At 45.0% G+C, this 20914-nt stretch overlaps 1 pseudogene; it reads right to left on the bottom strand.

Annotated features, from left to right (window-relative positions):
* Window positions 1–15013: 15013 nt before the first annotated feature.
* Window positions 15014–19334, bottom strand: LOC106587154 (5-hydroxytryptamine receptor 4-like; annotated as a pseudogene).
* Between the last annotated feature and the right edge of the window lie 1580 nt (window positions 19335–20914).

The following is a 20914-nucleotide window of genomic DNA, read 5'->3' as shown; positions in this document are numbered from 1 at the left end:
AACAAAACATGCATGCATTGTATAACATAATGTCCTAGGGTTGTCATCTGATGCAGATCATCAAAGGTTAGTGCTGCATTTAGCTGTGGTTTTGTTTTTTGTGACATTATATGCTAGCTTGAAAAATGGGTGTCTGATTATTTCTGGCTGGGTACTCTGCTGACATAATGTAATGTTTTGCTTTCGCTGTAAAGCCTTTTTGAAATCGGACAGTGTGGTTAGATTAACGAGAGTCCTGTCTTTAAAATGCTGTAAAATAGTCATATGTTTGAAAAATTGAAGTTTTCGGATTTTAGAGGAGTTTGTATTTCGCGCCACGCCCATCATTGGATATTGGAGCAGGTGTTCCGCTAGCGGAACGTCTAGATTTAAGAGGTTAAGAGCAGTTGGAGGCCACGGAAGGAGTGTTGTATGGCATTGAAGCTCGTTTGGAGGTTTGTTAGCACAGTGTCCAAGGAAGGGCCAGAAGTATACAGAATGGTAACGTCTGCGTAGAGGTGGATCAGGGAATCGCCCGCAGCAAGAGCGACATCATTGATATATACAGAGAAAAGAGTCCACCCGAGAATTGAACCCTGTGGTACCCCCAGAGAGACTGCCAGAGGTCCGGACAACATGCCCTCCGATTTGACACATTGAACTCTGTCGGCAAAGTGGTTGGTGAACCTGGCGAGGCAGTCATTAGAAAAACAAAGGCTATTGAGTCTTCCGATTAGAATACGGTGATTGACAGAGTCGAAAGCCTTGGCAAGGATGATGAAGATGGCTGCACAGTACTGTCTTTTATCGATGGCGGTTATGATATGGTTTAGTACCTTGAGTGTGGCTGAGGTGCACCCGTGACCGGCTCGTAAACCGGATTGCAGAGCGGAGAAGGTACGGTGGGATTCGAAATGGTCAGTGATCTGTTTATTAACTTGGCTTTTGAAGACTTTAGATAGGCAAGGCAGGATGGAAATATGTCTGTAACAGTTTGGGTCTAGGGTGTCACCCCCTTTGAAGAGGGGGATGACCGCGGCAGCTTTCCAATCTTTAGGGATCTCGGACGATGCGAAAGAGATGTTGAACAGGCTGGTAATAGGGGTTGCAACAATGGCGGCGGATAGTTTTAGAAAGAGAGGGTCCAGATTGTCTAGCCCAGCTGATTTGTACGGGTCCAGGTTTTGCAGCTCTTTCAGAACATCTGCAATCTGGATTTGGGTGAAGGAGAAGCTGGGGAGGCTTGGGCGGAGCTGTTGGCCGGGGTAGGAGTAGCCACGAGGAAGGCATGGCCAGCCGTTGAGAAATGCTTGTTGAAATTTTTGATTATCATGGATTTATCGGTGGTGACTGTGTTACCTAGCCTCAGTGCAGTGGGCAGCTGGGAGGAGGTGCTCTTGTTCTCCATGGACTTTACAGTGTCCCAAAACTTTTTGGAGTTAGAGCTACAGGATGCAATTTTCTGCTTGAAAAAGCTAGCCTTTGCTTTCCTGACTGACTGCGTGTATTGGTTCCTGACTTCCCTGAACAGTTGCATATCACGGGGACTTTTCGATGCTATTGCAGTCCGCCACAGGATGTTTTTGTGCTGGTCAAGGGCAGTCAGGTCTCGAGTGAACCAAGGGCTATATCTGTTCTTAGTTCTGCATTTTTTGAACGGGGCATGCTTATCTAAAATGGTGAGGAAATTACTTTTAAAGAATGACCAGGCATCCTCGACTGACAGGATGAGGTCAATATCCTTCCAGGATACCCGGGCCAGGTCGATTAGAAAGGCCTGCTCGCAGAAGTGTTTTAGGGAGCGTTTGACAGTGATGAGGGGTGGTCGTTTGACCGCAGACCCATAGCGGATACAGGCAATGAGGCAGTGATCGCTGAGATCCTGATTGAAAACAGCGGAGGTGTATTTGGAGGGCAAGTTGGTCAGGATAATGCCCATGTTTACAGATTTAGGGTTGTACCTGGTGGGTTCCTTGATGGTTTGTGTGAGATTGAGGGCATCTAACTTAGATTGTAGGACTGCCGGGGTGTTAAGCATATCCCAGTTTAGGTCACCTAACATAATGAACTCTGAGGCTAGATGGGGGGTGATCAATTTACAAATGATGTCCAGGGCATAACTGGGATTGGAGGGGGGTCGATAGCAGGCGGCAACAGTGAGAGACTTATTTCTGGAGAGATTCATTTTTTTAATTAGAAGTTCGAACTGTTTGGGTATAGACCTGGCTGATGTCTTGCAATGTTGCTTCAATATACCCACATCATTTTCCTGCCTCATGATGCCATCTACTTTGTGATGTGCACCAGTCCCTCCTGCAGCAAAGCACCCCCACAACGTGATGCTGTCACCCCCGTGCTTCACGGTTGGGATGGTGTTCTTCGGCTTGCAAGCCTCCCCCCTTTTCCTTCAAACATAATGATGGTCATTATGGCCAAACAGTTCTATTTTTGTTTCATCAGAGCAAAGGACATTTCTCAGAAAAGTACGATCTTTGTCCCCATGTGCAGTTGAAAACTGTAGTCTGGCTTTTTTATGGCGGTTTTGGAGCAGTGGCTTCTTCCTTGCTGACCGGCCTTTCAGGTTATGTCGATATAGGACTCGTTTTACTGTGGATATAGATATTTTTGTACCTGTTTCCTCCAGCATCTTCACAAGGTCCTTTGCTGTTGTTCTGGGATTGATTTGCACTTTTTGCACCAAAGTACGTTCATCTCTAGGAGACAGAACGCATCTCCTTCCTGAGCGGTATGACGGCTGCGTGGTCCCATGGTGTTTATACTTGCATACTATTGTTTGTACAGATGAACATGGTACCTTCAGGCGTTTGGAAATTGCTCCCAAGGATGAACCAGACTTGTGGAGGTCTACAACATTTTTTCTGAGGTCTTGGCTGATTTCTTGTGATTTTCCCATGATGTCAAGCAAAGAGGCACTGAGTTTGAAGGTAGGCCTTGAAATACATCCACAGGTACACCTCCAATTTACTCAAATGATGTCAATTAGCCTATCAGAAGCTTCTAAAGCCATGACATAATTTTCTGGGATTTTCCAAGCTGTTGAAAGACACAGTCAACTTAGTGTATGTAAACTTCTGACCCACTGGAATTGTGATACAGTGAATTCTAAGTGAAATAATCTGTCTGTAAACAATTGTTGGAAAATGTACTTGTGTAATGCACAAAGTAGATGTCCTAACCAACTTGCCAAAACTATAGTTTGTTAACAAGAAATTTGTGGCGTGGTTGAAAAACACATTTTAATGACTCCAACCTAAGTGTATGTAAACTTCAACTGTATATCCTGCCTGTTTGGCCCTGTCCAGGGGTAATGTCGGACGGGGCCACAGTGTGTGGCGGATGAATCAGAATTAGTTGGGTAACATAGATAATTAAGATGTTTTATTAGCATAATATGCTTATGTGAGATACTTGTCATTAGAATGTATCCTTTGGACTCTGGTGTCTTTCAGTTGCACTTTTCCCTTAGCTGGGGCTCAGTCATTTGGAGCCCAGAAAGGGGAGAGGTCAGACTTGTCTTTGACATATCTCTGTTGCTATGCAGAATATCAGACAGAGAGGAGGACAAAATGGAACATTGTCTTCATATGTGAATGTGTCTTTACCTATTCTTAAACCATGTGAAGAGATGGCATGATTAATGGGGAACCAATTATTTGTCTCCACAATGTCTGTGCGCAAGTCACTCCCCTCAGTGAGCTTGTCCAGGAGTGGAGACAAGTGGGAGTTTACTTGAGATGGGAGTATCTAGAGTTGTCAATTGATTTATGCCATTGGATGAGATGGTGTTTTTGTATTATGAAGTACCAGGAACGAGATTAGAACCTCGTCATTAGGGACCAAACTGAATGATAATTTATAGCGAATGTTATCTGGTTAGGGGATACTCCTTTCTTAAGTATAAGGTCCCTTTGTGAACAGTTCCTAAGATCTGTTGTTCGTCATGTACGTTGAGAGGGATGGGTCTTGGGTATAAAAGATCTTTGTACATTTGTGTAATCACTTTTCAATGGTTCATTGAAGGTCAAGTGCTTTTGCAAAAGCATCTTAATTATTAAAGATGTAGTTTTAAGTATAACTGACTTGTGTGTGAAGTTTGTAACTCTCCTCATTTGGTAATGCAGAAATTAGCCACCACAAGTGTCTCCCGACCCCTCCTTTCTCAGCTTCCAGTATTTATGCTGCAATAGTTTATGTGTTATATCTGAAGTATTTCTCCTGTTTTATCCGGTGTCCTGTGTGAATTTAAGTATGCTCTCTCTAATTCTCTCTCTTTCTCTCAGAGGACCTGAGCCCTAGGCCCATGCCTCAGGACTACCTGGCCTGATGACTCCTTGCTGTCCCCAGTCCACCTGGTCGTGCTGCTGCTCCAGTTTCAACTGTTCTGCCTGCGGATGTGCTGCCTTGTCCCAGACCTGCTGTTTTCAACTCTCTAGAGACAGCAGGAGCGGAGATACTCTGAATGATCGGCTATGAAAAGCCAACTGACATTTACTCCTGAGGTGCTGACCTGTTGCACCCTCTACAACCACTGTGATTATTATTATTTGACCCTGCTTGTCATCTATGAACATTTGGACATCTTGGCCATGTTCTGTTATAATCTCCACCCGGCACAGCAAGAAGAGGACTGGCCACCCCTCATAGCCTGGTTCCTCTCTAGGTTTCTTCCTAGGTTCCGGTCTTTCTAGGGAGTTTTCCTAGCCACCGTGCTTCTACACCTGCATTGCTTGCTGTTTGGAGTTTTAGGCTGGGTTTCTGTACAGCACTTTGTGACATCAGCTGATGTAAGAAGGGCTTTATAAATAAATGTGAATGCTTGATTGATGAGTGAGGCTGTAATAGGATCTTAGCAGACATGATAATGTCGGAAAAACAGGAGAAGAAAAGGAATAGATAAAGAACCTTTAAACCACATATTTGCCATTATTTTATTCATGGTCTTAATTGCTCATTCAAGATAATTGGAGAGATATGAAAGGGTGACATAAATAGTATGGCCTTCACAGCAGAGCACAACTACAGAAGTTCAATGTCTAGATTTCTGATCCCGAAATAGTGCCAATAAATGAATACATCAGTGGGTAGTGCACAGTTATTCTGACTTGGTCTAGTCCACCTTTATTATTGACAAGAAAAAGCTTGCCAGATTTTTGGTTCAAACAAACCGATCCTTCCCATTAAAAATCACGCCATATTACAGTTCTGAGAAATAGGCTACAACTTCGTCATCCTTGGAACGACACAGTGCTGCTTCTCTGAAAGGAAACAGATCTCCAGATTTCCAGGAAGCTATTGCTTCATTAGCAGTCTCTCTGTCAGTGAATTCAAATGTTTAATCATGTGTTGGCATGGTTATGTGTCTCATGTCAAGTAAGTAGCTGCAGGCTTAAAGAAACATTAAATCATATAATTTGCAACCAAAATAAAAGCATGTTGATAGAAAAATGTGTCTCTCATGTACAGTCCCTATAGAAAGTCTACACCCCTTGAACTTTTTTTCACATTTTGTGGGATTGAAATATATTTAATTGTATTTTTTTGGTCATTGATCTACACAAAATATTCCATCATGACAAAGTGAAAAGATTTTTTTTTAAATCACAAAATGTAAATAACTAAAATATAATTGTTGCATAGGTTTTCACACTCTTGTTTAGGCAAGCCTGTCACGACTTCTGCCGAGGTTGGTCCCTCTCCTTGTTCGGGGCGGCGTTCGGCGGTCAAGGTCACCGGCCTGTTTTGTCTTTGTCTTACATACCTGGTTTCAATCCCCCAATTACCTGTTCATTATTTAACCCTCTGTTCCCCCATGTTTGTTTGTGAGTGATTGTTTCTATGTAGGTAAGTGCGTTATTGTGGGCTCTGTTTTTGTATTTGCATTTATTATATGTTGAGTAAAGTATGTTTATTTACTCTTATCTGCTGTCCTGCGCCTGACTCCTATACACCAGCTACACATAGACCTCCTGACAGAATCACTCACCCGAAAGAATGGAGTCAGCAGGAGCAGACGCCCTCCCTTCAGAGATAGAGGAGCGCGTTCAGCAGCACGCGGCCATATTGCAACATCTGGGCACCGCCATGGATCACGTGCTGCAGAAGATGGATCGTTAGGAGAGAGGAGGAGGTCGTCCAGCGCCTCCACCAGCCCCACTACAGACATTTACATTTTACATTTTAGTCATTCAGCAGACGCTCTTATCCAGAGCGACTTACAGTAGTGAATGCATACATTTCATTTCATTTCATGCATTTTTTTGTACTGGCCCCCCGTGGGAATCGAACCCACAACCCTGGCGTTGCACACACCATGCTGGCATTGCAAACACCATGTTCTACCAACTGAGCCACAGGTCCCACTGTCCACCCCTCCTCCACCCGGTTCCAGCGGGATCCGGCTCGCGCTCCCAAGGGAGTATGATGGAACGGCTGCTGGATGCCAGGGGTTCCTACTCCAGCTTGAGCTCTACCTGGCAACCGTCCACCCGGCTCCTTCGGGACGTGAGAGCGTGTCTGAACTCGTCTCCTGCCTCTCAGGCAAAGCCTTGGAGTGGGCCACTACGACTGTTCCACCTAAGGCAGGGGACGAGGAGCGCACAGGATTTTGCATTGGACTTCCGGACCCTGGCTGCCAGCGCGGGATGGAGCGATAGGGCCCTGATAGATCACTACCGGTGCAATCTACGCGAGGACGTCCGTCGGGAGTTGGCCTGCCGAGACACCACACTCACATTGGACCAGCTGGTGGACATGTCTATCCGGCTGGACAACCTGCTGACTGCCCGCGGACATCCGGATCGGGGCCTGTCAGTTCCTTCCCCCAGCACCTCCGCTCCGACGCCCATGGAGCTGGGAGGTGCTGCACTTAGGGTGACTGAGTTTTCCCCGCATTCCCAGCATAAGGCACTCGTAGATTCAGACACAGCTGGGAATTTTATTGACCGTTCATTTGCCGTTAGTTTAGGGATCCCCCTTGGGTGCCTGAGAATATAGTCTCTGATCGGGGTCCCCAGTTCACGTCCAGGGTCTGGAGAGTGTTCATGGAACGTCTGGGGTCTCGGTCAGCCTCACCTCAGGGTTTCACCCCGAGAGTAACGGGCAGATGGAGAGAGTAAATCAGGATGTGGGTAGGTTTCTGCGGTCATATTGCCAGGACCGGCCAGGGTAGTGGGCGGCGTTCATCCCCTGGGCAGAGATGGCCCAAAACTCACTCCGTCACTCCTCCACTAACCTCTCTTCTTTCCAATGCGTACTGGGGTATCAGCCGGTTCTGGCACCGTGGCATCAGAGCCAGATCATAGCTCCTGTGGTGGACGAATGGTTTAAGCGCTCGGAGGAGACCTGGGACACCGCCCATGTGCACCTGCAACGGGCCGTGAGGCGGGTCTGGCTCTCAACCCGAAACCTGCCCCTCCGCCTGCCCTGCCGGAAGCTGGGTCCGTGGTTTGTGGAGCCATTTAAAGTCCTGAGGAGACTGAACGAGGTAAGCTACAGGTTACAGCTTCCCCCAGATTATCGCATTAATCCCTCGTTCCATGTGTCTCTCCTCAGGCCGGTGGTGGCTGGTCCACTCCAGGAAGCTGAGGTGCGGGAGGTTCCTCCGCCCACTCTGGACATCGAGGTGTCAGGTGAGAGGCCTTCAGTACCTTGTGGAGTGGGAGGGGTACGGTCCAGAGGAGAGATGCTGGGTGCCAGTGGAGGACGTCCTGGACCCTTCGTTGCCGGGTCGTCCCCGAGGTCGGTGTCGGCGTGCTGCTGGAGCCGCGAGTCAACAGAGGGTACTGTCACGACTTCCGCCGAGGTCGGTCCCTCTCCTTGTTCGGCGGTCGACTTCACCGGCCTTCTAGCCATCGCCGATCCACTTTTCATTTTCCATTTGTTTTGTCTTTGTAGTGATGATCCATGGCACGAAGCCTCCAGTGATGATCTATGGCACGAAGCCTCCAGTGATGATCCATGGCACGAAGCCTCCAGTGATGATCTATGGCACGAAGCCTCCAGTGATGATCCATGGCCCGGAGCCTCCAGTGATGATCCATGGCACGAAGCCTCCAGAGATGATCCATGGCGCGGAGCCTGTAGCGACGATCCATGGCACAGAGCCTGCAGCGACGGTCCCCTGTCCAGAACTTCCGGCAACAGTTCCCAGTCCAGAGCTTCCGGCGACATTTCCCAGTCCAGAGCTTCCTGCAACGTTTCACAGTCCGGAACTTCCTGAGACGGCCTACATTCCGGAACCTCCTGAGACGACCTACAGTCCGGAACCTCCTGAGACGGCCTACAGTCCGGAACCTCCTGAGACGGCCTACAGACCGGAACCTCCTGAGACGGCCTGCAGCCCGGAACCTCCTGAGACGGCCTGCAGCCCGGAGCCTCCTGAGACGGCCTGCAGTCCGGAGCCTCCTGAGACGGCCTGTAGCCCGGAGCCTCCAGCGATGGTCTGCAGCCCGGAGCCTCCTGAGACGGCCTGCAGCCCAGAGCCTCCAGCGATGGTCTGCAGTCCGGAGTCTCCAGCGATGGTAGGCAGTCCGGAGTCTCCAGCGACAGTCGGCAGTACGGAGCCTCCAGCGACGGTCGGCAGTTCGGAGCCTCCAGCGGGGGTTCCCAGTCCAGAGCCTCCGGCGACGATCTACGGTCCGGTTCCTCCGGCAACGATCCAGGGTCCGGAGCCTCTGGCGACGATCCACGGTCCGGTTCCACGAAGGTGGGTGGAGCCCCAAGCGGAGGGGGATCGGCGTCCCGCACTAGAGCCTCCATCAAGTGGAGATGCCCACCCGGACCCTCCCCTATAGGTTCAGGTTTGCGGTCAGAGTTCGCACCTTTGGGGGGGGGGGGGGGGGGGGGGGGGCGGGTACTGTCACGCCCTGACCTTAGAGATCTCATTTATTCTCTATGTTTGGTTAGGTCAGGGTGTGACTCGTGTGGGAATATCTATATTTTCTATTTCTTTGTTTTGAGCCGAGTGTGGTTCCCAATCAAAGGCAGCTGTCTATCGTTGTCTCTGATTGGAAATCATACTTAGGCAGCCTGTTTTCCACCTGAGTTTTGTGGGAGGTTGTTTTCTGTTTAGTATTCTGTTACCTGACAGAACTGTTGACTTTTCGTTTTGTTACTTTGTTCGTGTGTTTTTTGATCTAATAAAATCCTGAACACTTTCCACGCTGTGCTTTGGTCCACTCATTCCAACGAGAGCCGTTACACTGGGTGAGGAATTCACGTTTAAGCAGGACAATAACCTACAATACAAAGCCAAATCTTCACTGGAGTTGCTTACCAAAAAGACAGTGATTGTACCACCTGAGAGGCCAAGTTACAGTTTTGACTTAAAATCTGCTTGAAAATCCATGACAAGACAAGAAAATGGTTGTCTACCCATGATCCCCAACACCTTGACAGAGATGAAAGAATTTGAAAAATAACAAAAATGGGCAAATATTGCATAATACAGGTGTGCAAAGCTCATCTGATACTTACCAAAGACTCACAGCTGTAATCGTTGCCAAAGGGGTTTCTAACCTGTATTGACTCATGTATTGTATTGACTTAGTGTGTTATTTTTCATTAATCTTAAAAAAAAAAAATGAATTTTTCTTCCACAGAGTATTTGGTGTACATAGTTGACAAAAAATTACAATGAAATCCATTTTAATCATACTTTGTAAAACAATACAATTTGAAGAAATCCAAAGGGATTTAGACTTTCTATAGGCACCGTATGCAAAAATGGAGGTTTAAATAATACAGCTGCATATTCATATTAGCCAACACGGTATATCCTACACATATACCTTGCAATACATGTCTAAAAACAGCTGAGCAAAATGTAATAAGATGATCAGTTTGATTCCAAAACGAGGCGTTCTCAAATGTCATGTTGGAGGCATTAGAATATAAGGTATGGAGAATGATAGTCTGCAGAACTATAGAAAAAGCAGTTGGGATATGAATGTTTGAGTTTCCAAATACTAAACGTTCAGTGAATGTAAATAGATTTAGGTGGTTTAAATGATTAACCTAACTTTCCTACTAACCTTCTAAAAGTTCACGGTGTCAAATTCTTGCCAAACCATTATTCAACTACTAAACTATGACTGAGTGAGGCGTACACTTCACGCATATACATTCAAACATCACATTGTGTTTCACCATTATTGAGTACGGAGACAAAGAGCAAAGGTGTCTCAGGCAGTATTTGAAGTATCTAAATAAAATGTAACCTACCAATCAATATATATATATATTATATACTGCTCAAAAAAATAAAGGGAACACTTAAACAACACATCCTAGATCTGAATGAAAGAAATAATCTTATTAAATACTTTTTTCTTTACATAGTTGAATGTGCTGACAACATAATCACACAAAAATAATCAATGGAAATCCAATTTATCAACCCATGGAGGTCTAGATTTGGAGTCACACTCAAAATGAAAGTGGAAAACCACACTGATCCAACTTTGATGTAATGTCCTTTAAACAAGTCAAAATGAGGCTCAGTAGTGTGTGTGGCCTCCACGTGCCTGTATGACCTCCCTACAACGCCTGGGCATGCTCCTGATGAGGTGGCGGATGGTCTCCTGAGGGATCTCCTCCCAGACCTGGACTAAAGCATCCGCCAACTCCTGGACAGTCTGTGGTGCAACGTGGCGTTGGTGGATGGAGTGAGACATGATGTCCCAGATGTGCTCAATTGGATTCAGGTCTGGGGAACGGGCGGGCCAGTCCATAGCATCAATGCCTTCCTCTTGCAGGAACTGCTGACACACTCCAGCCACATGAGGTCTAGCATTGTCTTGCATTAGGAGGAACCCAGGGCCAACCGCACCAGCATATGGTCTCACAAGGGGTCTGAGGATCTCATCTCGGTACCTAATGGCAGTCAGGCTACCCCTGGCGAGCACATGGAGGGCTGTGCGGCCCCCCAAAGAAATGCCACCCCACACCATGACTGACCCACCGCCAAACCGGTCATGCTGGTGGATGTTGCAGGCAGCAGAACGTTCTCCAGACTCTGTCACGTCTGTCACATGTGCTCAGTGTCTTCCTGCTTTCATCTGTGAAGAGCACAGGGCGCCAGTGGCGAATTTGCCAATCTTGGTGTTCTCTGGCAAATGCCAAATGTCCTGCACGGTGTTGGGCTGTAAGCACAACCCCCACCTGTGGACGTCGGGCCCTCATACCACCCTCATGGAGTCTGTTTCTGACCGTTTGAGCAGACACATGCACATTTGTGGCCTGCTGGAGGTCATTTTGCAGGGCTCTGGCAGTGCTTCTCCTGCTCCTCCTTGCACAAAGGCGGAGGTAGCGGTCCTGCTCCTGGGTTGTTGCCCTCCTACGGCCTCCTCCACGTCTCCTGATGTACTGGCCTGTCTCCTGGTAGCGCCTCCATGCTCTGGACACTACGCTGACAGACACAGCAAACCTTCTTGCCACAGCTCGCATTGATGTGCCATCCTGGATGAGCTGCACTACCTGAGCCACTTGTGTGGGTTGTAGACTCCGTCTCATGCTACCACTAGAGTGAAAGCATCGCCAGCATTCAAAAGTGACCAAAACATCAGCCAGGAAGCATAGGAACTGAGAAGTGGTCTGTGGTCCCCACCTGCAGAACCACTCCTTTATTGGGGGTGTCTTGCTAATTGCCTATAATTTCCACCTGTTGTCTATTCCATTTGCACAATAGCATGTGAAATGTATTGTCAATCAGTGTTGCTTCCTAAGTGGACAGTTTGATTTCACAGAAGTGTGATTGACTTGGAGTTACATTGTGCTGTTTAAGTGTTCCCTTTATTTTTTGGAGCAGTGTATATATATATATATATATATATATATATATATATATATAATATTATATATAGAGCGAGAGAGAGAGAAGTGTCATGGGGGGGGGGGGGGGGGGGGGGGGTACACTCTTACAATGTTGCAGTCCAGAACTGAGAGCTTTTCCCATCTATGCCTGAGCCTCTGATGGAGACAGTAGAACTCAACACATGCTTCAGTATTCCCCTCTCTAGGAGCAATCGTGTGCCCAGTCCCCATAGGTGTATCAAAGGAATCACACCCTGGTCACCACTGTAGAGAAGTGTTTTAGCACAATGCAATCTTAAGATCATGTGGTTCAGAGATGAGAACTCAACCATCTACGGCAAAAGCCTGTGCTCCTGACAGGGACAATAGAACTCTCCCCACTGCATGTTACAATAGTAAAATATGTTATCTATTATCACCTTAACAAAACTGATTCTATATTGAATTTATTCTAACAAACATGTGTATCTGTAGTTGGTGCTTGTCAACTCTAAAATACACTAGACTGTGTAGCCTTAACAAAATCCACAGACAAATGCATATGGGGTCTCAATGTTAAATAGTGATGACAGGGATAGTTCAAACTGCATTAGGATGGTTCTCCACACAGGTGAGTGAATCAGCTGAGCGGCGCTTAGTTGATCTCTAGGAGTAGGACTCAGGACAGGAGAGCTGAATAGATCGTGGGAGACAAACGTGAGACAAGATTGAATCAAAGAAATCACAGCAGCAAAGGATTGTAGAAATGAACATCTTGACAGTCTTAAAATTACAACAACTAGGCTACGAGAATAAAGGTAGGGTACTCTGCATCCTACTCCAACTAGGTCTATTGACAGGGGTAATGTGGCAGTTCTTATTTGTCAGCATGAATGAAATGAGTGAGTTCTGCCTTGATGACTGTATTAGCTTTACAATACTTGGAATAGTTATAGCTAAAACTCCCTCTCCCAGAATGACATGATAGTGATGAAGCCACCTGCTCCTGCCAGCTAGAAAAAGGTCTACTTGTATGAAGCTAGCTACATTTCTAAGGTTACTACGTTTTAAATAAAGTTGGGAGTTATTTTACAGATTGCATTGATGGTATCACGTTTCTATAACTAAATAGATACCAAAAATAAAATAAAAAATACTTTACCTGATAGCAGTTTGTCGGACTGAAATCCCTCTCTCGAGGTGTCACCAGCTGTGCTTATGCTTTTTTACATTTTTTTATTTTTATTTCACCTTTATTTAACCAGGTAGGCCAGTTGAGAACAAGTTCTCATTTACAACTGCGACCTGGCCAAGATAAAGCAAAGCAGTGCAACAAAAACAAGAACAGAGTTACACATAAACAAAGAATAACACAAAAGAAAAGAAAAATAGAAAAACCTATGTACAGTGTGTGCAAATGTAGAAGAATAGGGAGGTAAGTAAAAGCAAGAGGGTAAGTAATAATATGGGGATGAGGTAGTTGGGTGTGCTATTTACAGATTGGCTGTGTACAGGTACAGTGATCGGTAAGCTGCTCTGACAGCTGATGCTTAAAGTTAGAGAGGGAGATTTAAGACTCCAGCTTCAGAGATTTTTGCAGTTCGTTCAATAGGACATTGCCAACAAACAGAAATGTGTTCAGAAAAAATAAATATACACTATGTAAAAAACAGCTCCTCCCTCAGCAGAGACCAATCATCTCAAACTAAAGCAGATACAATGTGTCGGCTCACCACCTACAACTGGATCTCCTGAGTCAAGGCCCAGAAACCTGTCTGAAACCATGGGCTGTCTGACTTGGCCTCAAATTGAAATAAATACGGTGTGGGAAATAAGTCATATTCAGTGAATCCTCTTGCAGAGTTTAATTCCCATGTAGGCAGCTTCTCAAATCTGCCTCTCCTTTTCCATGCCACACTAAATGACTAATTAACACAAAGTCATTATGCTTTATTTCCTAATCACAAACATTTGGGGGGATTTTCACTTATTTATAAACAATATAAAATTATTTTATGTACATGACAAAGTCACTCAACTATTCACAAAATACAAATTAAACATACCATTAGTCAAAGACCAAGTACTTATTTTCACATTTGAAAGCACCAATAGAGTTTAGCAAGTTTCATAATAAATATGGACTATATTTTCAGATTTTGGCCAGACACCATACATTCCAGGTCATGAATCTCAAGAGATCACCACCAACAGGTTTCACTCTCAACATTTACCATAATAACAAGTCTAAAGGAAGTTCTAAATAGTATAAGAGAGCTGCCCAATATCATACAATGTAGTGCGGACAGTAGCACAGTGATGGTTTTGCATAATCTTAACCACTTTTTTTTAATAAGGGACCATGAATTGGGAGGTGACCCTGGTGATATGAGAAGCTAAGTCAAAGGGAGGGAAAGGGTAACGCCGACAGACATGAGTGTGGTGATGACCTTTATACACTGGAGCCGTTTAATGACCTTTCTCAGGAGATGAAATTCAATGACTTAAAGGTTTACCTTGCAAGGCTGCTACGTATACACCGGGCCTTTGATATACAAGATATAGGTGTACAGAGTAGATGGCCTGAAGACCATCAAAGCACTTGTAAACATTTCCTTGTGAAGTTCACCTAACACATTTTATTGTTTGATGGCTAAATTTAAATTTCAATCAATGATTTTTATTTTTTTTACATTTAAGTGCAATATATTGGCGGGCTGTAGACAACCGGCAGATCAAATTGTAGCACCATGTAAAATACTGATAATGCAAATACAAACATGGCTGGACGAGGGCTACATTCTGATGGATTTACCAACTAAAACAATAACTCAACTAAAAATGTGGTGCATGAAATTCTGACAACACGGTGTGACAGTAAAATGTAAAACAAAAAATAAATCTATAAAAATAAGAAACATTCCAGCATGGACCAAATACTGTCAATTGGGGATGAATAAAATTTCAAAGAATTATGTTTGAGTTCAACAAAAAATAAGATTCCAAATAACTTGAAATGCATAGTGATGATGAGGAAGATAGATGTTTCAAAGCCCTGTCAAACACCAAACTATGGTCTGAAATTTACCAGATTTATCATTGAATAATGTGAGTGAGTACCATGTCTATGAGAAGCCTAATCCCTCAGAAGGGGGTGTCACTGGCCAGCATGATCAGGGTGCAGGTTGACGACACACTGGAGCAGCGCTCCTGGAGGGTGTTGTTATTGTCCCAGACTACAGTCTGTGAGCTGGCTGTGCAGCCCAGGGCCTTGGCCAAATCTGGGCACACTGAGACACAGCCGCTGGAAGAGCAGGCAGAACTTTCTACGTAAGCTGCGGTTGATCCAGAAGTAGAAGATGCAGTTGAGGAAACCGTTGGCGGTTGGCAGCCACACCACCACAAACTCAACCCACTCCATAACTATGTCGCCCGAGATGGCTGGTGGAAGAGAGAACAGAAAAATACATAAAAAGGGACAGCATAGGCTATGAAATAAAACCGACTATGCACAAGCATAGTCAGTCGAAGTCTATGCCCCTTCTTCAGTGATTGTCAACAGTACTACTTGTAGCAGGAGTGGGAACTATGGACGGGATTCTTCAATCAAGTGTTTGTTGTCATTCAATGAGAGACGATTAGTTTTCATGCACATTATTTCACTTGAGAAATACTGCACCAAACATAGTTATATGTGAAATTGCACGACTAAGATCTCCTAGCCAAGTTAGGGTTAGAAAACAGAACCTAGGATGCGGGGCCTTTAGGCAAAAACATTTACAAAGAACCAAATGTCCATTGTCTATCACGAACATTGAATAAAATGTGAACTTACTCTACCGATTGTCCGTGGTGTTGGTTCTGTTGGAGTCGAAATTTGAGAAACTATCCACAGACAAGTATTATTACAGACTTCAAACTGTGGGACAATCAAGATGCGTTTGCTCCTGACCCAAGTCACGTGTACAAGGATATGCACGTTGATGCATGCATACTAACCAAAGTCTTGCAGGTGTTTACATGGTTTTCCGCATGTGCCAGGTGATATATATTTCAGCAGCAATACCAGCGGTCTAAAAAGTCAGGTAAATAACACTTTCCTGTGTATAATTTGTCTCAGAAGTTCACCACTGAATGACAAACTTTACTGACAACCAGTATGGTAAAATGTAAATGTAATTTTATTCAAGATTCTTGCTTGTAAGGAAACGTTTCCTGTTCACTCTACTTAGTTTCAGGCTGTTTACCAGAAGCTGCCGGTATGAAATCAAATCAAATCAAATGTATTTATAAAGCCCTTCTTACATCACCTGATATCTCAAAGTGCTGTACAGAAACCCAGCCTAAAACCCCAAACAGCAAGCAATGCAGGTGTAGAAGCACGGTGGCTAGGATAAACTCCCTAGAAAGGCCAAAACCTAGGAAGAAACCTAGAGAGGAACCAGGCTATGAGGGGTGGCCAATCCTCTTCTGGCTGTGCCGGGTGGAGATTATAACAGAACATGGCCAAGATGTTCAAATGTTCATAAATTACCAGCATGGTCAAATAATAATAATCACAGTAGTTGTCGAGGGTGCAACAAGTCAGCACCTCAAGAGTAAATGTCAGTTGGCTTTTCATAGCCGATCATTGAGAGTATCTCCACCGCTCCTGAAGTCTCTAGAGAGTTGAAAACAGCATGTCTGGGACAGGTAGCACGTCCGGTGAACAGGTCAGGGTTCCATAGCCGCAGGCAGAACAGTTGAAACTGGAGCAGCAGCACGGCCAGGTGGACTGGGGACAGCAAGGAGTCATCATGCCAGGTAGTCCTGAGGCATGGTCCTAGGGCTCAGGTCCTCAGAGAGAGAGAAAGAAAGAGAGAAAGAGAGAATTAGAGAGAGCATACTTAAATTCACACAGGACACCGGATAAGACAGGAGAAATACTCCAGATATAACAGACTGACCCTAGCCCCCCAACACATAAACTACTGCAGCATAAATACTGGAGGCTGAGACAGGAGGGGTCAGGAGACACTGTGGCCCCATCCGATGATACCCCCAGACAGGGCCAAACAGGAAGGATATAACCCCACCCACTTTGCCAAAGCACAGCCCCCACACCACTAGAGGGATATCTTCAACCACCAACTTACCATCCTGAGACAAGGCCGAGTGTAGCCCACAAAGATCTCTTCCACGGCACAACCCAAGGGGGGACGCCATCCCAGACAGGAAGACCCCATCAGTGACTCAACCCACTCAAGTGACGCACCCCTCATAGGGACAGCATGGAAGAACACCAATAAGCCAGTGCCTCAGCCCCTGTAATAGGGTTAGAGGCAGAGAATCCCAGTGGAGAGAGGGGAACCGGCCAGGCAGAGACAGCAAGAGCGGTTCGTTGCTCCAGAGCCTTTCGGTTCACCTTCACACTCCTGGGCCAGACTACACTCAATCATAGGACCTACTGAAGAGATGAGTCTTCAGTAAAGACTTAAAGGTTGAGACCGAGTCTGCATCTCTCACATGGGTAGGCAGACCATTCCATAAAAATGGAGCTCTATAGGAGAAAGCCCTGCCTCCAGCTGTTTGCTTAGAAATTCTAGGTACAATTAGGAGGCCTGCGTCTTGTGACCGTAGCGTACGTGTAGGTATGTACGGCAGGACCAAATCGGAAAGATAGGTAGGAGCAAGCCCATGTAATGTTTTGTAGGTTAGCAGTAAAACCTTGAAATCAGCCCTTGCCCTAACAGGAAGCCAGTGTAGGGAGGCTAGCACTGGAGTAATATGATCACATTTTTTGGTTCTAGTCAGGATTCTAGCAGCCGTATTTAGCACTAACTGAAGTTTATTTAGTGCATATCCGGGTAGCCGGAAAGTAGAGCATTGCAGTAGTCCAACCTAGAAGTAACAAAAGCATGGATTAATATTTCTGCATCATTTTTGGACAGAAAGTTTCTGATTTTTGCAATGTTACGTAGATGGAAAAAAGCTGTCCTTGAAACAGTCTTGATATGTTCTTCAAAAGAGAGATCAGGGTCCAGAGTAACGCCGAGGTCCTTCACAGTTTTATTTGAGATGACTGTACAACCATCAAGATTAATTGTCAGATTCAACAGAAGATCTCTTTGTTTCTTGGGACCTAGAACAAGCATCTCTGTTTTGTCCGAGTTTAAAAGTAGAAAGTTTGCAGCCATCCACTTCCTTATGTCTGAAACACAGGCTTCTAGCGAGGGCAATTTTGGGGCTTCACCATGTTTCATTGAAATGTACAGCTGTGTGTCATCCGCATAGCAGTGAAATTTAACATTATGTTTTCGAATGACATCCCCAAGAGGTAAAATATATAGTGAAAACAATAGTGGTCCTAAAACGGAACCTTGAGGAACACCGAAATTTACAGTTGATTTGTCAGAGGACAAACCATTCACAGAGACAAACTGATATCTTTCCGACATATAAGATCTAAACCAGGCCAGAACTTGTCCGTGAAGACCAATTTGGGTTTCCAATCTCTCCAAAAGAATGTGGTGATCGATGGTATCAAAAGCAGCACTAAGATCTAGGAGCACGAGGACAGATGCAGAGCCTCGGTCTGACACCATTAAAAGGTAATTTACCAGTCTGATTCAGCATCAGTCTGTATCAGTCTGATTCAGCAGCCTACACCAGCCATCTTACACCCAGCACATTGGCATTTCAACTTTACAGCCTTGTAGCCTACATTTGTTACGGGCATTTTCCTGAGCTCGTTTAGAAGGGTGGTGAGTGACTTTGGGAAAAACATGCAACTTGTCTTAATTTTAGATGTTCCATCAACAAGTTGTAAACCAACTGGTTATTTCTATAGGCCTACTCACCATTATAGATAATTGCCGCCATGCACGGCGTCCAACATGTGTAGTAGACAGTCATCACAGGGGCAAGCACCCTAGATGCTATGGGTCTGTTAGGACGACCCAGGTGTTGTGAGCGCATCTTTACTCGCTGTCTCATTGCAGCAAACCAAAGGCGCAGGTTTGCGCAAGTCATGACGATTGAACAAGGAAAGAAGATGAGGCATGTCAACGTTAATGTATGATGGACTGCAAACCAGTGATGCTGTAGAAAAGTGGACCTCAATTATCCCGTTAGGAAAAGATATGGGCACAAGTAAAAATGTAGGAAAACACCATGCAAAGGCGACCAGAAGCAGCGTTCTTCTCCTTGTCATCAGTGATGAGTATTCCAGCGGGTAAAAGACTGACATTTCAGTATCTTTCTAGACTTATTATAGCCCGTGTGTACATGCAAGTCGAATAGATCGTTGCATTGAAGAAAGCCACAATGTGACAGAGGGAGTCTGGGCCTTCACTGTAGTCTTTCGCAAGACTGATGCACAGATTCAAGAGCGTGATGATCAGTCCAAACGTCGAATCAGCACCGGTGAGTGAGAGTAAAAAGTATCGAGAGTTCCTTGACCAGCCGGACACCGATGAAGAAATCACCATAATAACTGCAATATTCCCCAACGTGATCATCGCTGCTAAAACTGATATTATGACAATTTTCCATTCTAGAAGCATGTGCGTTTCTGTGCTGGTTAGATTGGTGTCCTCGGACAAATTGAGTGTTGCAAACATTGTCCTCAACTCTGGCATTAGTTTGTCACTTCCTCTGTACCCCCCACCCCCCGCCCCCAAAAAAACTCCCAACACACAAGGGCATGCTCTTCAAAAATTCTTTCAGGTGAATTTACATGATCAAGTCGATTAACCAAGCCGTGGTATGCACAACAATAAATACCACTACCACATCTGTGGCACGTTAGGTGGTAGTCACGTGCCCCAATCAAATACGTGGATATAATGCAGGTAAATATATCAACCAAGAGGCACTTTATTCTTCCATGGCCATAAGGATAAATAGACACATTCAAAGGACTTTTCATCGCATTTTGGAATTGGTGTCCATTTATGCCATTGTTTTGTTGTATAATGTAGTCAACATTGTATTGAGACACTCATTTACACTAGGATTATTCTGTTGTGGCCAAGTTGTATGAGCAATGGCTCCATTGCCGCTCAATTCTTCTACAGGCAGAGTCAGGTGAGGACCACCTAAGCATAGGCAGAGATGAGCTACATGGGGGAGTGGATTGGGGAGGAAGAGAGCGAGGACATGAACCTAAACAGCTGAAATATGAGCCCATCTCCTCCTCCAGTCCCTGCGCTGGACTCTGCACAGATGGATTCGTCATTAGGACAGTGACAAGCGCATATATCAAAGGCGTATTCCAGGCCGTCCTCCTTCCACAGAGGGACATGTTCATGGCTAGCTGACACTACTAGCCTACCTGCTGGGGAAGCAGCCCCTCTGATGGGCCTCCATAGCAGCTGGACCTCACTATTCAAACATTGATACTGTACAGATAACTCACATTCTCTCATTAGTGGCTGAGGCAGAAATGTTATTTTATCAATCCAAGGGCCTTCATGAGAAATAGCAGTCGGAGATCAATAATATTTTAATTACGTCTCAACCCAATACAAGGTTATTTCATTTGATTTTACACAATATACTTCACATTGTATGAAAAAGATCTAACAAGTTTTGTTGGAATCCATTTCTTTGTTATTACCAGAAGGCTTATTTGTAGGCCTTCCTTAGCTCTTCTAAATGTGACAAGTTGATAGAGTAAATGTATCTTTCCACTGAAAGATTGTGCCCAGACAAATAATATTCCATTATTTTCTAATGTCTGCTAAATTAATCATGCTGTTGAAGTGAATAAGCATGAATCATCAAGAACAAATAAAGACACAAGCTGCCATGAGATTTTAAAAGCAATGCAAATACATATTGGACATTGAAAAGCACCATCATGATCTCATGCTACATAAATGTTTTATGCAAATGAAAGGATGAAAAGGAAATGCATGTGTTGTGATGTAGATAGGCACCGCTATGCTTTAGAGTTGTACGAGTCTGAAGCTAAAAGTATGGGGCCAATTTGCGCCTTTCTGTAATCACTCAATTCATCAATTTTCTATTTTGAGCCACAGGAGAGTGGGGCTGATGCACATCTCGGTTTGCCATTGGTTACCTGAAGCATGGTGATAAGTGTCCTCATTCTTTTTTAGATTGTCTGTGCTGATTTATGACT

Source organism: Salmo salar, chromosome 26 (genome assembly GCF_965601325.2).
Source record: "Salmo salar chromosome 26, fSalSal1, whole genome shotgun sequence".
In the NCBI taxonomy this organism is placed as follows: domain Eukaryota; kingdom Metazoa; phylum Chordata; class Actinopteri; order Salmoniformes; family Salmonidae; genus Salmo; species Salmo salar.
The sequence above is the reverse complement of the archived record's forward strand: the minus strand, read 5'-3'. Positions and strand labels throughout refer to the sequence as shown.